We start from the raw sequence: 14,386 nt of genomic DNA, 5'->3' as shown, positions 1-14,386 counted from the left end.
GTTCCGGTTCCGGAACCGGTTCCAGACCGATATGTTAAGAGTAAATGTACAATACAGACGGCCTAAAAATGGGGCAAACATGAGGTCCTAATTTTGTACTAAGCTGTTTGGTATTTCACGATCTATCAAAGAAGGTATCACTCGCCCTATGTTGCTATTTGAAATTCCCCGTACACCCCTCCCTCCAAAATGGGGGGCGGGGGAACCTCGTGTTTAACCCATATTTTAGACCGTCTGCATTGAACATTGACTCTTTAACACTTTTCTTATTTGATGCATAGTTCGCAGGATATTGGCTTGTAACACTTAATTTGAACACTGCGCTTTGTATCTGAATGTGGAACCATTTTCGACGCCATTTTGAAACAGGCTTGCCCGAAATCAAAACAAATTTTGTACTAAGCTGTTTGGTTTTCCACGATCTATCAAACAAGGTATTACTCAACCTATATATTCCCATTTGAAATTTTCAAGTTGGTCCCGGGGCCTCATGATGGAGGCCCTGGGGACAACGCAACAATACCATTCCACGTTGCCTATGGCTTTTTCTTTTTCATTTTTTTTCACCGTTTTCTACTCAGCTGTTTCTGATTTATAAGTACTGGAAATTTTATCTGATATAGGAACATTTTTGGGGACCATCTAGAAAGCGGTGCCCCATATCAAAAACTGTTTCCTACAAAAAGTGTTCAATTTTCCAAGCTTTTTCGAACAAGGTACTACTCGACCCATGTTCCCATTTGAAAATTTGACTTGTAGCTCCTCCCCCCAAAATGGAGGCGGGGGAACCTCATGTTTGACTCATTTTTTTGACCTCTCTGTATTGTACATTTCCTCTTAATATTTTTATTATTTGATGTATAGTTCGCGAGATACTGGCTTGTAACACTTATTTTGAAGTACCCTGTATATCTAGCTGCTATATGTGTAAAATAGTGTTCTAAATGATTACGTTTATAAGTTACATGCGATTTTTTTAGAAAAAAAATCCATACATCTGGTGCTAAGTAAATTCATCTTACGGTATGTTAGGTAAATTCGAGTTTAATTTTGAAGATAGTAGGCCCATCATGAGAGATGTTGAAACATTAGGTCCCATAGGAATGCAGACATTGAAATCCATTATTTCTAGTGTAGCAGCATTTTTAAACATGTAAAGAGGTACGCATCCAGAAATTTTTGTTGCGGGTTGTCCAAAGTCAAAAGATTGTAAGGAGGCTCGGACCACGTGGACTCCCCTTGAGTGCACCACTGGTGCAAAAGAAAAATGCACGTTAAGTATATTATTTAGAAAGATTTACGAAGTTTCGGTGGGTCCAAACCAAGTGGATCTTCTTTCCCTCACTCCTGTTGGTACGACCCTGTAGTTGAACGAAGAAAATGAAATGAAATCTTTAACTTTTACGTCCCACGGTTATGCCGGTTAGGCTAAAGGAGACGGTGATGATGATGAGAGATGAGTGAAATGGTGGAATAAAGAAAGTGGGAGGAAACAGGAGAACCCCGAGAAAACCAACGGTGTTTGTCCACCACCAAGTCAACACGGCGCGAGCTGGGATCGGACCAGGGACCCCAAGCACCTGATGTGAACGCTCTACCACTTTTTTTTAAACTTCCTGACTTATTTTCTACTTCAACCACTTTTCAGGACTACTAGACACCACAGGGACACGAACACATAAACATCGAGGACAGTTAAAATTCCATCCTTGCTACTACGGAGGGACTAGAACCCCCAATGGGCTTCACCTCACGATCATCAGCCTAACGCCTCAGACCGCTCGGCTACACCCACCGGCTCCACTGAGCCACCGCCAGTACAATTGGATGCAGTGAATTTAAGCATTATCGTGGAAGTTTCTTCCATTAAATAGCTCAGAAATTACATTAATATGATTGTAGATTGGTTGTTCTATGTTCTACCAATTCTTAAGATATCTACCGAAACCTACTCAAAATTCCGAGCACTAGCTACTAATATTTTGGATCCATCGGTTGGCAACATTAGTTGGCAACTATGTTCTTGCAGTGGGATCTGAGGTCACTTGTATCCTGCCTTTTTTGCGCTTGCGTTGCATTTAATCAACAAATGTAGGACTCGGTGAGTTGCAATAACATCAGTCGCTTTAAGAACTTATACACAACAACAGCAGTAACAGCTGATAGCAAAAGTGAAAGTGTTATTGTCTGCAGTGGCTTTTACACCAAAAAGTGAGGAAGAGAATTTCGACCACATAAACGCACTTACTTCATAAATAATTGCAGTTACTTTGAAAACATTGCTGAGATTTGTGTCGCTTACACTGTTCATCTGGAATTAAGTTCGTATAAGGTGAGTACTAAGATCAGTGGCGTATTTAGGATTTTGCTTCGGGGGATGTGTACAGCACATGAATAAGCACTTATATGTTTCCTTTTGAATGCCGACAAATTTTAATAAAGTTGTGTATGCAACAAATTTATTTCGGGGGGAGGGGGCTTGAGCCAAAGCCATCCCCCTAAATACGCCACTAAGGTTAATGCTAAAGTAATTACAAAAGAAGTGGGCGTAAACAACGTTAAATATTTTTCTATATAAAATATAAACCCTTTTTTGGCTATATGGTTAGGCGCAGTGGTTCTCAACCTTTTCTAACTGGCGACACAATTTACTGAACGTTAAGGACTTCGTGACACACTTGTATGATATGTTATTATAAATAATAATAATAATAATAATAATAATAATAATAATAATAATAATAATAGCAAGATCATGTGTTATAATAGTGAAACCAATTAGTTTTTGTAATGACTTGGTTCCGCGGTGGCTCCAGAGGCGGATCCATGGGGGGACGATCGGGGCGATCGCCCCCCCCCCCAGAAGAAGAAACGTTATTGTTTTTTATATATGAATAAAAAAGTTTGGAGCCATTAAAAGTAGCATTATGACAACCCACCGCCCCTCCCCCAGAAGTCGGTCCTGGATCCGCCCCTAAGTGGTAGAGCATTCAGCTCTTGTTCATGGGGTCCCTGGTTCGATCCCAGCTCGTGTCAAGTGAACTTTGTGGTGCACAGACATCGTGTGCGTGGGTTTTCTCGGGGTTCTTCCGTTTCCTCTCATTTTATTCATTTCACCATTCCATCATTTCTCATCCTCACCGTCTTTAGCCTAACCGGCATAACGGTTAGACATAAAACTGAAAGATTTCATTTCATTTTATAATGACTCACAACACTGAACATTACTGCTACCGCTGGAGGGGTTCACTGGTTCAATTTGTCTCGATATTAACTAATCATTATTAAATTCTTCATAATATTTAAATTCTATTTCCTGATACGCTTTATGGGACTGCGTGACTTACCAATGTGTGGCCATGCATCGGTTGAGAACCACTGGGGTAGCGTAATCGTCTTTGGTGCGGGAGACCCGAGAACTCATATGGTTCGGATCTGACGTTAAAACTGTAGGTCCACGTGTCAGAGTCTCGCTGCTGGAAAGGACTGATCAAATTAACCAAAAGAAGAAATCGTGACTGGCCGATTGATCAACACGTAGGGCAGATCACATAAGTTAGAAACTTTAAGATTGGACATTTTGTGACGTAAGGTCTACTAAAGAAGGATTTTTGAAAATTCGACGTAGAAGGGGTCATAGAGATTGTTTTGATTTTTAGTTTAGCATCACTTTCAGCAGCGAGGCTATATGAGACGTAGACCTACAGCTTAACGTGAAATCCGAACCACATGGGCGGGCCGCCGGGAATTGAACCCGGGTCTCCGACGTCAAAGGCGTGTACGCTACCACTTAGCCAAGAGTAAGCTCAAGAATATAGGTTGTATTTATTATAATAAAGTACCTATATCTCGGAAGCCTTTAAGGTTACAGATATGAAATTTGATATTTATATTTCTCATTTAAAAAAATACGGTCCAGTGGCGGCGTAAGGGTGGGGCGAACCATAACACCGTCCTGGGCCCCACATTCTGAAGGGTCCCGGTCGGCAGGTGTGTAAGTTATGATTGTTCGCTAAAGGACTCCGATCCCCTTCACTGGCCCTAGGCCTCAGTTAGTTTTTCGGCCCCAGCCAGCTGACTGGGCCACTGCGTTTGTCGGCGTTTTTTTATGTATATCCTCTGTATAAGCAGTTAAGGAGTTAGACACCTTGCAGTCCTAGTCAATTTATAGCCAGAGGCAACTCGCTCGCCACTACATTACTCGCTGATAAACTGTTCACTAATGAAATTATTAAAAATATTGTTTTTTTTTTCTTTCTTTTTATTTCTTTCCGGCCTCTCCTGAGTTTTGTGGCATTAGGCACTTTGGCTTAATTGTCTACCTTGAAATCTGGAGCTAGTTAAAATGGAAGAAAAAGGACTGGGGGTAGTTTCGTGGTAAGATGCTCGTATGAGGCGTTCGAATTTCGAATTGTCCGCTGAACATATGGGGATATTTGCTAGTATATGCAGGAGTATAGTACTCAAATTATGGAATCAGTGGCGTACGCAAGGGTATTTCGGGGTTTAACACTGTAGAGGGCCGATGCCCGTCTACATCATCTGCATATCAAAATGCAGATGAGAGGCACATTTGCATATGTATATGTAAATAGGATAATTTGTGATTTAATTATTTGCTTAATATTAGCATATTCTGTGCATACTTATTTGATATTATTAGTATTGATGTGTGAAACACCTAGCCTAGTACGTAAATATTAATACAATATTGTAATATATTGTATTTATTTCATTGTGTTTATTCATTTATAGACCTTAGATAATGTATTAATGGGTTGCATATAATTACGTCGTTGTTGCATAATGCATAACTAACAGGGGATGATGGAAGATAATGAATAAAAATCAGAGATGAAGAATTAATTAAAGAGGAAATGAGGAGAATCTATAAGTTTCATACTTGATTTTTAGAACGCTTGGATGAGAGCTAGAGCTGAAAAAAGTTTTTTTTTTTTTCCCGACTGACTGTCGCCTATACTACAGGTTGGGAGGTCTATCTCAACTCAACACGGAAAGAAAGACCCAGAATAGAAACAAAATAAGTATTGTATACCCAGGAAGTAGCCGAGAGACTTCCGTTGGTGAATTTACACTGGGTTTGATACAATGTGTGGAAACACGGAGTTCTTATTGTTTAAAATGCCATAAACTTTTTCACGTCTACATGTGAAAATATTGGTTTCTATACGTGTGACTTCCACTGCATCTAGCGTCAGCGTCTCTTCCTCCCCCCTTGTTCACCAAAAACCAGTAACCTGGCTAGCGAGCCTCTTGCTAGGTTCCCAGCAGGCAACACCAATTTGAAAATGTATACTTTAATTTGACTCATTTTCTGTGTTTAATATTAATATTTACGTACTAAGCTATAATCGTTCTTGGAAAGACCGCATAAAATTCTGTTAATTTTTAACAACGTGTTTCCCTTATCGAACAAGACACTTAGATCTTGTTTTGTGAAAAGTAAATAATTATCAAAGATGTTTCCTTCAATCTCTCTCCAAGGAAGCATGGCTGCATTAGTAAGCAGACGGTTTGAACGACTGCCACAGTAATTGGGTAGAATGCTGCTTCTGGGAGAGATGTCAGTTAATAAATTGTATATATATGTAATCTTTGTATGTTAAACTTTATTTTTATGTGTAATATCATATGTTTCTGTATTTCATTCATATGTAACTAGCAAAGGAAAACAAAAGTAGGCGGAAATCATCCATAGTTTCTGCTGTGAGCATTAAGCTTCCGTGTTGTCCGCTATCAGGGAGGGGCAGCACGTATCAGCCACGAAAGGTAAAGTTGGCTACGGATGGTAGCTGGAAGAAGGGCATTGACACGGGAGACCACCCGCAATATTCGCCGCAAGGCATGAACCCTTTGTCAAAGGGTGGTGGAAGAAGCGAGTTTCTTCGTTTCCTGTGTTTTGCCCGAAACATATACTCGTTTTCCGTGGAGAACGGGGAGTTGAAGCTAGACTTGTGAAGTAACAAGAGGTAGTTTTGCAGTGTTAAAGGGAGCCATCCGACTTCCAGTACAGAGTTCAAGACCCAGGACGCGGTGAGAACAATTTCGGTTCCCCGGGATTTGTCCTGTGAACTACAGTATCGCGAGTGAGTTGTACAAAATTCCTCGAAGAACATGAAATAGTACAGTGACAAACAGTGTATAACTTAACTTATTTTAATTATACTTCAGTGGTACTATTCTCTTCAGTGATAATGGAAATTTAAATTCTAAATCATTCTTAACATTCATCAATCTCTGAGTGCTTAGGACTCTCAGTGGAGATCATTTACTTTAAAATCTCTTCACAACCCCAGAGTTAATATGGGACAATTGCAGTTTCCCCAATATGGGAGAAATATACATCGTTACATATCTCAATTAGAGATATAACGCCAAGGCTAGTAACGCTATTATACTAGACCTGTCCTTGGACATTTTAGCACAAGGCTTACAAGTAACCATTTGCTTGTTTAAAATTGGAGCTACTGAACATTCCTTCATAGAATGCTTAACATTCAGTGTACCTTATCTTCTAGCAGAACATTTTCACGTGGTGGAATGATCATCTTGGAGGAGACTGTGTCAGCGAATTGGAACTTTGAGTACGTCAAGTAACATTTTGGAACAGTGTGTCAGAATTTAAAATTTTCTTTATTTTTATCCTCACTCTGTGGTTTAAGTAACAAATAATAGTGAAATATGTTGCTTCAACATTTTGATACATCTCTCCTCTAGAACTGTTAGAGACGAGAAACTAGAAAATTATGAGGAGATAAAACAATTCTGTAAATATATCTATATAAGTTTTTTTTTTTTTAATTTTTAAAAGGTCAGACAGACCTTTGCAGTTTATCAGTTTATTCTCATTCATTTTATTTTTTTTTTAGTGTGTTAAATATCAAATATATCAAATATTAAGTATCGTGTCTCATGTGATAGTGCACTACAAAGGTGATAAGAATTAGTGTATAATGAGTGATATTATCTCACCTACTATGGTTGAGATGCCTGTTTTCTTCATGGAAAATAAATCTGTCAGCTCTTACCGGAACAACTGTGTATTCAATTGCTGTAGGGTGAGTACCTGCACTAATGACAATTTTGTTTCAGGAGTGTGATTCAAGGAGACAGTTTCCCCTTGATTGTGTATGTTGACCATCTCTCTGCATGGGGCTCAGAGAGAGAATACTGCCCAAAAAGAACAACTAACAACCATGAAATAGTGAGATCATTTACAGGCTGCTACCTGTAAAATTTAAATTATAGATTTTTTTTTTTTAACATAACTTTGAAACTTATTACAGACTCACTATTTATAGCATCCTTGAACATGGTTGTTATGCAGATGGCCCTGATATCTGCTGTTCTACATGAATATTAATATATGCTCTACCGAATTCATAAGGGAGTGGCGGCCCTAACAGGAGAGATCCTGATCTCCAAGAGGGAATATATTACTACTAATATAATATTTCTGATATTTGCATTTTATGTAAATCTTCAGTTAATTAAATATTCCCAGCCACTCACCTTCAACAATTTTTTTTATTTATTGTGTTGGTGTCGTTAGGTAAATAGTAGCTTCGGCTCTGTCCACCTAGCACCTCACAAAATAAGTGGCTACCCAGCTGCAGGGCACGATTCTTCACGCTTCTGCGCCACAAAAGATGTGGCGCCTTCAGCGTTAAGGGCAAGAGAGTATAATCCTATATACTCGATGGTCAATATACAGTTGTGTTAAATTTCGGTATATGTTTGTTTTATCTCCCCGAAAATTTCCAAGAACGTAGGTGTCTTGTGTTTTTGAAATTTATTTATGTTTGAATAATTTTGTCTTAACATTAATAGAGAATTCAGTTATTTTGAACTTTGGGGGGAAGAAATCTTGTAAGCCCGTTTGTTTGTTTTAATGGTGATAACGCGAGCACAGGCTCGAAGAGTTAGAAACATGGATAACGAGTTCGTTTTTGAAGAGTTCGCTCAGAGAGCTGGGGAGCTCTCAGAGGATAGTAATGTTATTGACGCGCAGAGCGCTAGCGAGCGTCCAGTCAGCGTTGTGGGAGACGCGGATGCGGTGGATACCGTTCCACCAGTTCACAGTCGGGAACCGGAAGTACCATTGCGGGAGGACAGGGAGGAAACCGCAGAAATTACAGAACGAGGTGTTAGCCCAGCCATTAATGCATGTAGCTCTAAGGGAAGTAACGATCATTTAGCCGCAATGCTAAGTGAACTTTTTCAGGGATTAGAGAAAAAGTTAGAGTTGAAACTAGAGGAGAGTACAAGACGACAAGAAGAAAATAATCGAAGTTTAAAGGAGGATTTGAATTTAAAGTTAGTAGAAAGTTCTAAGGGTCTGGAAAAGCTAGAAAAGAAAATTGAGGAAAGTAATAGCACGCTAGAAACTAGTTATCTGAGACTAGAACAGGCGGTTGAGTCCAGTAATGCTCGCCTTGAACTCCAGATGGAGGCTGTGAGTTCAAGACTGGAGCAAAGTGAGCGTCAGCTGACGGAGCGTCTTGAGCTCACGACTGCAGAGCTTAGGGGGGAAATACATCATGCCAGAGAAGAACTGTCTGCGCGTGTAACCGAAACTTCGAGCAGGATTGACGAAGTTCAAGAGAACGCTTCTAGCTTAGCCAGACAGTTAGATGAGAATTACACCGAACTTTCTGAGAGTGTTAGACAGGTCTCGTCTCGCGTCGAACAGACCACTCTAACCTTAAATAATCAGGTCAGGCGAGTGGAAGTGAATTTCACTTCCCAACTAGCTAGGATCCGGGGGGAACTAGAGCAGGAAACGCCACTCGATGAGATCAGGTCAGAATGTAACGGCAGCATCCAACAGATGCAAGAGACCGTTCATGACGTGTGTGCACAGCTCGAGAAGAAAATGGAGGAGTGGAAGAGCTCCATCCAGAAGGAGACCAGTGAGGTGATAGAAGGGAGACTCGCTAACATCTCTGTCTCCGGCACACAGGAAAGGCCAACGTCACCAAATGACATCTCGAGTCGCGATCTGCCTGGTTCTCAACCTGGGAACCTTGCTACTTCCCGCGAGACAGAACCTGTCCCGTCGACGTCTCGCTCATGCAATCATGAGACGAGACAACACCTAGCAACAGCCTTTGGGCTAATACACAGGGATGTTACCTTACCAGTGTATTCAGGGAACGAATCTGAGACAGAAACATACAACTTTCTCCAAGATCTCGACCGGTACTTTGAGGTCACTGGAGTACCGGACGAGATGAGGCTCAGCTTCATACCGCGAGCGATCCGTAATACTTGCTACCAATGGTTTCAAGTTAACCGGAGCAAGATCCATACATACGAAGACTTTGTACACAACTTCAAACAGTGCTATCTGAGTGAAGAACGACTGGCAAATCTTAGGGCAACGATCCTCACCTCCCACTTCGACACTCGTGTACACAAATCCCCAGCAGAATATCTGCTGGATTTGTTACACAAAAACAGTATATTAGAGCCGAGGATGTCTGACGCTACATTACTGAAGGTACTTCCGCGTCATTTCCCGAACTGGCTGTTTAGGGCAATAGTCTCTTCTCGCCCAAAGACAATAGCCGAGCTTCTAAATCTTGTGCAGGAATTGCAGTCGTCGATGACGAATCGCGACCAGTTCTTTCAGGGTAACCAGAGGAAAGGGGTCAACATGCTCCAAGTGAGCATCGAAAACGAGGACAATAACCCCTCTGGCCACAGTGGTAAACACGCTGCTCGTAAAAAGAATAGAACGAGAGAAAACCAGCGTCCTTACCAGAGAAAGAGACAGCAAACCACGAACCAAAACAACAACCACCAGCGATCCCCGCCTCGCCACCAGAGCAGCGGAAGTGGGTCGTCTGGCTGGTCACGTGGGGGGAACTCCCACTCCTCTCACAACAACAACGTTCGTGGAGCCCGAGGTAGGAGGGGAGGGATGCGCCAAACGGATAGACAGCAGGGAAATTCCTTCCGTCACGAGGACCAGGAAATCCAGCTGTTGGAGCACTATGACCGAGCGCCTCCTCCTACCAGTCAGAATCATAACATGACCAGGAATAACCAATCCTCTTCTTCTGCTCCCAGAGAATGAGGATTGTCCGCATGTACTTTGGACAACGGTAGGATGACTATGGAGAACACGAGTACATCTGAGTTGACAAATGAAAATTCCAAGTATGTGCGTAATTTAGAAGAAAATGTAGAAAATAATCATTCATATGACAATGCGTGTGAAACCGCAGTGAAAGAGATTTTTGACAATGTAGTAGAAAAAGAAGAAGAAAATTGTAATATTTGTTCAGATATAATAGCAAAGAAGCATTTTAGTGAAGGCATGTTCAAAAATAAGTTAACCTTGTTAAGTAGGACAGGAGAACACATTGATTTAGATAGGGCTGTATATGAAGAGGCCAATGGCATTTTTAAGAATTTATTCGATTCAAGTGATGAAGAACTACCCAGTAATAACGTCATCTCACTACCAGAGATTAATGTACTATTGTTTGGAAAGGAAGTTAATTCATTATTAGATACAGGAGCTACTTGTTCTGCTATCTCTAAAGAAATTTGGGACTCCGTATCAAATAGCCACCCCACACCCGCATTTTTGAGTGCTAAGAATATACGGGTTACGTCTGCTTTCGGAAGTAAATCAGCGACGATCATAGGCCAGACGCTGTTAGTCATTCAGATACATGGGAAGGAATTTCATACATTAGGCATCATTATATCAGGTCTGAATAGATCTTTGATTTTAGGTTCCAACTTCTTTACAGAATCTCGTGCCGTGTTAGATTATGATACTGGCCTTCTACATCTCAAACATCCTCATGATGTAGAAGTCAAATTTAGATCTGTAGATTGCGAGACTGAGGATCTAGTAGTTCGATGTTTAGAATTGAATGGTGAGTGCGAGAAACCATATAGTTTCATTGAGGAGTTAGATAATTTTGAATGTAATTTTTCCCCGTCAGATGAAGGACGGAAGGCCATACGGGTTAGCGCACAGAAGGAGCATAAGACCTGCAGAGAAAAGGCTGCTCGCGCCCCGAACTTGGATGATGGGAGATTCCCAAGTGCCCAAGAAATGGCAGTTCATGTTTTCCCACCAGAAGAGTGGCGTAAAGTGAACACACGTGCCTCCCATTCAGATATAGAAGATTTTGTCGCGAACTACTCAGATCTCTCAGCCTCACAAAGAGAGAGTTTGAAAGCTGTTCTGTTAAAGCACCAGGCGCTTTTTGATATCAAGCCAGGTTGCATAACTAACTACGAGCACGAGGTTGGAGTAACGGACGAACGTCCCATAAAAACTAAATTGTATCCTTACCCGAAGAAATTCAGAAATTTAGTATCGAATGAAATTTCGCGTTGGGAGGCCTGGGGTGTGATCAAGAAGATGCCTACCGCTTTTATAAACCCTCTGGTAGTGACACCGAAGAGCGATGGACGTATTCGTGTCTGTATAGATGGCCGAGCTCTGGCTAAAATTTCAGGGGATCTCTCTGACAGACCTATGCCACCCCTATCTGTTCTCCAAGATATTTGCGACAACTCTTGGTTCAGCTGCGTGGATGCAACTGAGATGTTTTTACAAATTAAGGTCAAGGAAAGTGACCAGAAGTATCTTGGTTTCCTACATGAAGGCATTTCATATGTTTTTCAAAAACTACCGTTTGGGACAAAACAGAGCCTTGCTTCTTGCGTAAGAGCATTAGATATGATAATTGGATCAGAAGCTAGAGAGTACTGCGGCGCTTATGTAGATGATTTAATTCTAGCCGACAGGAGCTTCGAAGATCATTTGGTACACCTCGACAGAGTGTTGGGTTTACTCACTGCGGGCGGCCTAACTCTCAGGCTGAAAAAGTGTAATTTTGCGAGAAAATCACTTAACATACTTGGTTTCCATCTTTCGCAATCCGGTATCGGTAAAGATCCGGCGAAAGTGAAGGCGGTATTAGATTTTAGGACACCACGGAACGTGAAGGAACTGCGTTCCTTCATTGGCTACTGCCAGTACTATCGTTGCTTTAGTAGGAAGTACTCGGAAGTTCTCCATCCGTTGTTCCAACTGCTAAAGAAGAATGTTAGATTCAAATGGGAACCAGTACATCAGGCAGCTATGGACAGGATTAAGCAGATCTTCCAGGAGGAAGTAGTTCTGAAAACCGTCCTGCCTGACAAGCAACTGATTCTCGAATGTGATGCGTGTGATATTGCGTGTTCTTCGCTATTGTACCAGCGTGATGACAATGATGACATCCGTGTCATTGCTTTTACATCACGTGTGTTCAATGCCGCACAACGCAACTATTCTATAACGGAGAAGGAATTTTATGGACTCATAGATGGCGTTGTTAAGTTTAAGCAGTACTTAGTTGGTACTAAGTTCATAGTACGCAGTGACCACCTTGCTCTTAAATTTATTCTCTATTGTAGACTTACAAACCAGCGTATCACCCGGTGGGCGATGTTACTCTCAAATTTTAATTTTGAATTCCAGTTTGTCAAGTCCAATGAGAATCTGAGTGATTATCACTCTAGGTACCCTCCTCACACAGAAGAAGACCTCAGTGTTGCACGGAAGCCTATCCTCCAGGAGTCGCTGATGTCCATCCTGACGGAAATTCCATGTGAGTTGAGGAAGATGATAGCCATACTACCGGAGATGCAGTCTTCAGATCCTGTCTATGGCAAGATCAAGAAAGACGTCGAAGAGAAGACGGACTCACCAAAGGTGAACGGTGCTTGTCACCGTTTTGAAGTTTTGAACGGGCGCTTATGCAAGCGTGACCGGGAAGGAGTCCGAATTTGCATCCCAGAAGTGTTAGTAGTTCCACTGCTCGATTATTACCATTCAGATCGAGGGCACCTGTCGGCCAGTAAACTACTTCCGCTTCTAACAGAATTTTTCGTATGGCCAAAGATGAGAGCAAGTGTGAGGCGTTTTTGTGCTTCCTGCGAACTGTGCCAGAAGAGCAACCCCCCTCAATGTTATCGTCCGGGACCACTGAATCCCGTGGTAGTTCAGAAGCCAGGCTATTTGGTCTGTGCTGACTGGTTAGGGCCTCTAACCAAGGGAATTGGGGGAGTCCACTACGTATTAGTATTTTATGATGCTTTCTCCAAACTAATAGGATTGTATGCATGCAGAAAGGCAAACACTACCACTGCCATAAGGAAACTCAAGGAGTATCTGAAGGTTAATCCTAGTGTGGAACTAGTCTTAACAGACAGAGGGTCACCTTTCCAGTCTAACCGCTGGAAAACAGAATTAGCAGATCTTGGTATCAGGCACATCACTTCGACACCATATTATCCGCAAGGAGAAATGGCAGAAGTAGCTGTCAAAGCTACAGTACGTTTGCTACGTAAATTGTGCCATGATAACCAAAGATTGTGGCCCAAATACTTGGAAAAGATAGAGAAGTGCTTAAATTCCGCCAAACACCTGACCACTGGCGTGTCAGCCTTTGAGTGCCACTTTGGACAGTCTATGTCAAGAGACATAGCCAGGCTGTTTGATATCCCAGAAGTGGTTAAGCGCCATGACGTGCAGTACTATGTAGAAATTGCTAGAAAGAACCATAAAAGGAATGCTGCTGCACGAAAACGCAACTTCGACAAGTCACACCGTACTGTAGAGTACAAAGTGGGTGATCTTGTTCTAACTAGAGTTTTCCCCAAGTCGGATGCTCTAGCAGGTGTATCGAAGAAGCTCTTGCTCTTGTACTCGGGACCGTGGCAGATTGTCGCCGCCACTGGTCGAAACATGTACACACTAGGGGATCCAGCGACTAAAGAAGTGAAGATGACAAGGAATGCGTTTCTATTGAAACCATACATCTCTAGAGACGAGAAGGATCAAAGTGGTACTGGTACATAGAGAAGACACAAATCACACATATATGCATCACGCAACCGGAAGTGACAACTAGTGTATATTTCAGTGTATTAGTGTAAGTGTATGTATTGGGAACTTATGTCATTTATGTTCATGTAATTCAGGGAACTCTGAATTCTCTTATTTAGCTTTTGATTATTGATTTGCATTTATTATGTTTATTGTGTGTTTAACATTGTTTTTTTTTTAACCTTGGATGTATTGTGAAATTCTAATATTTCAGGAACAAAAATGTGCCCTCCGTATGATCTACGTCCTGTACTAGAAAGTACAGCACCTAGAATCATAGGGGGAAATTTATGTAGAGGGCCGATGCCCGTCTACATCATCTGCATATCAAAATGCAGATGAGAGGCACATTTGCATATGTATATGTAAATAGGATAATTTGTGATTTAATTATTTGCTTAATATTAGCATATTCTGTGCATACTTATTTGATATTATTAGTATTGATGTGTGAAACAC

General features: G+C 41.4%; 1 protein-coding gene across 1 annotated transcript in view; it reads left to right on the top strand.

Moving 5' to 3' along the window:
* Window positions 1-2,072: 2,072 nt before the first annotated feature.
* LOC145662198 (uncharacterized) overlaps window positions 2,073-14,386 on the top strand; it is a 54,080-nt gene continuing 41,766 nt past the window's right edge. The window contains exon 1 of the mRNA XM_081727532.1: window positions 2,073-2,332. The gene's annotated coding sequence lies outside the window, so the exon portion shown is untranslated. The remainder of the gene's footprint in view (window positions 2,333-14,386) is intronic.

This window comes from Thermobia domestica, chromosome 10, assembly GCF_964235325.1.
Source record: "Thermobia domestica chromosome 10, izTheDome1.hap1.1, whole genome shotgun sequence".
Lineage (NCBI taxonomy): Eukaryota > Metazoa > Arthropoda > Insecta > Zygentoma > Lepismatidae > Thermobia > Thermobia domestica.
This window is presented reverse-complemented; position numbering and strand designations above follow the sequence as displayed.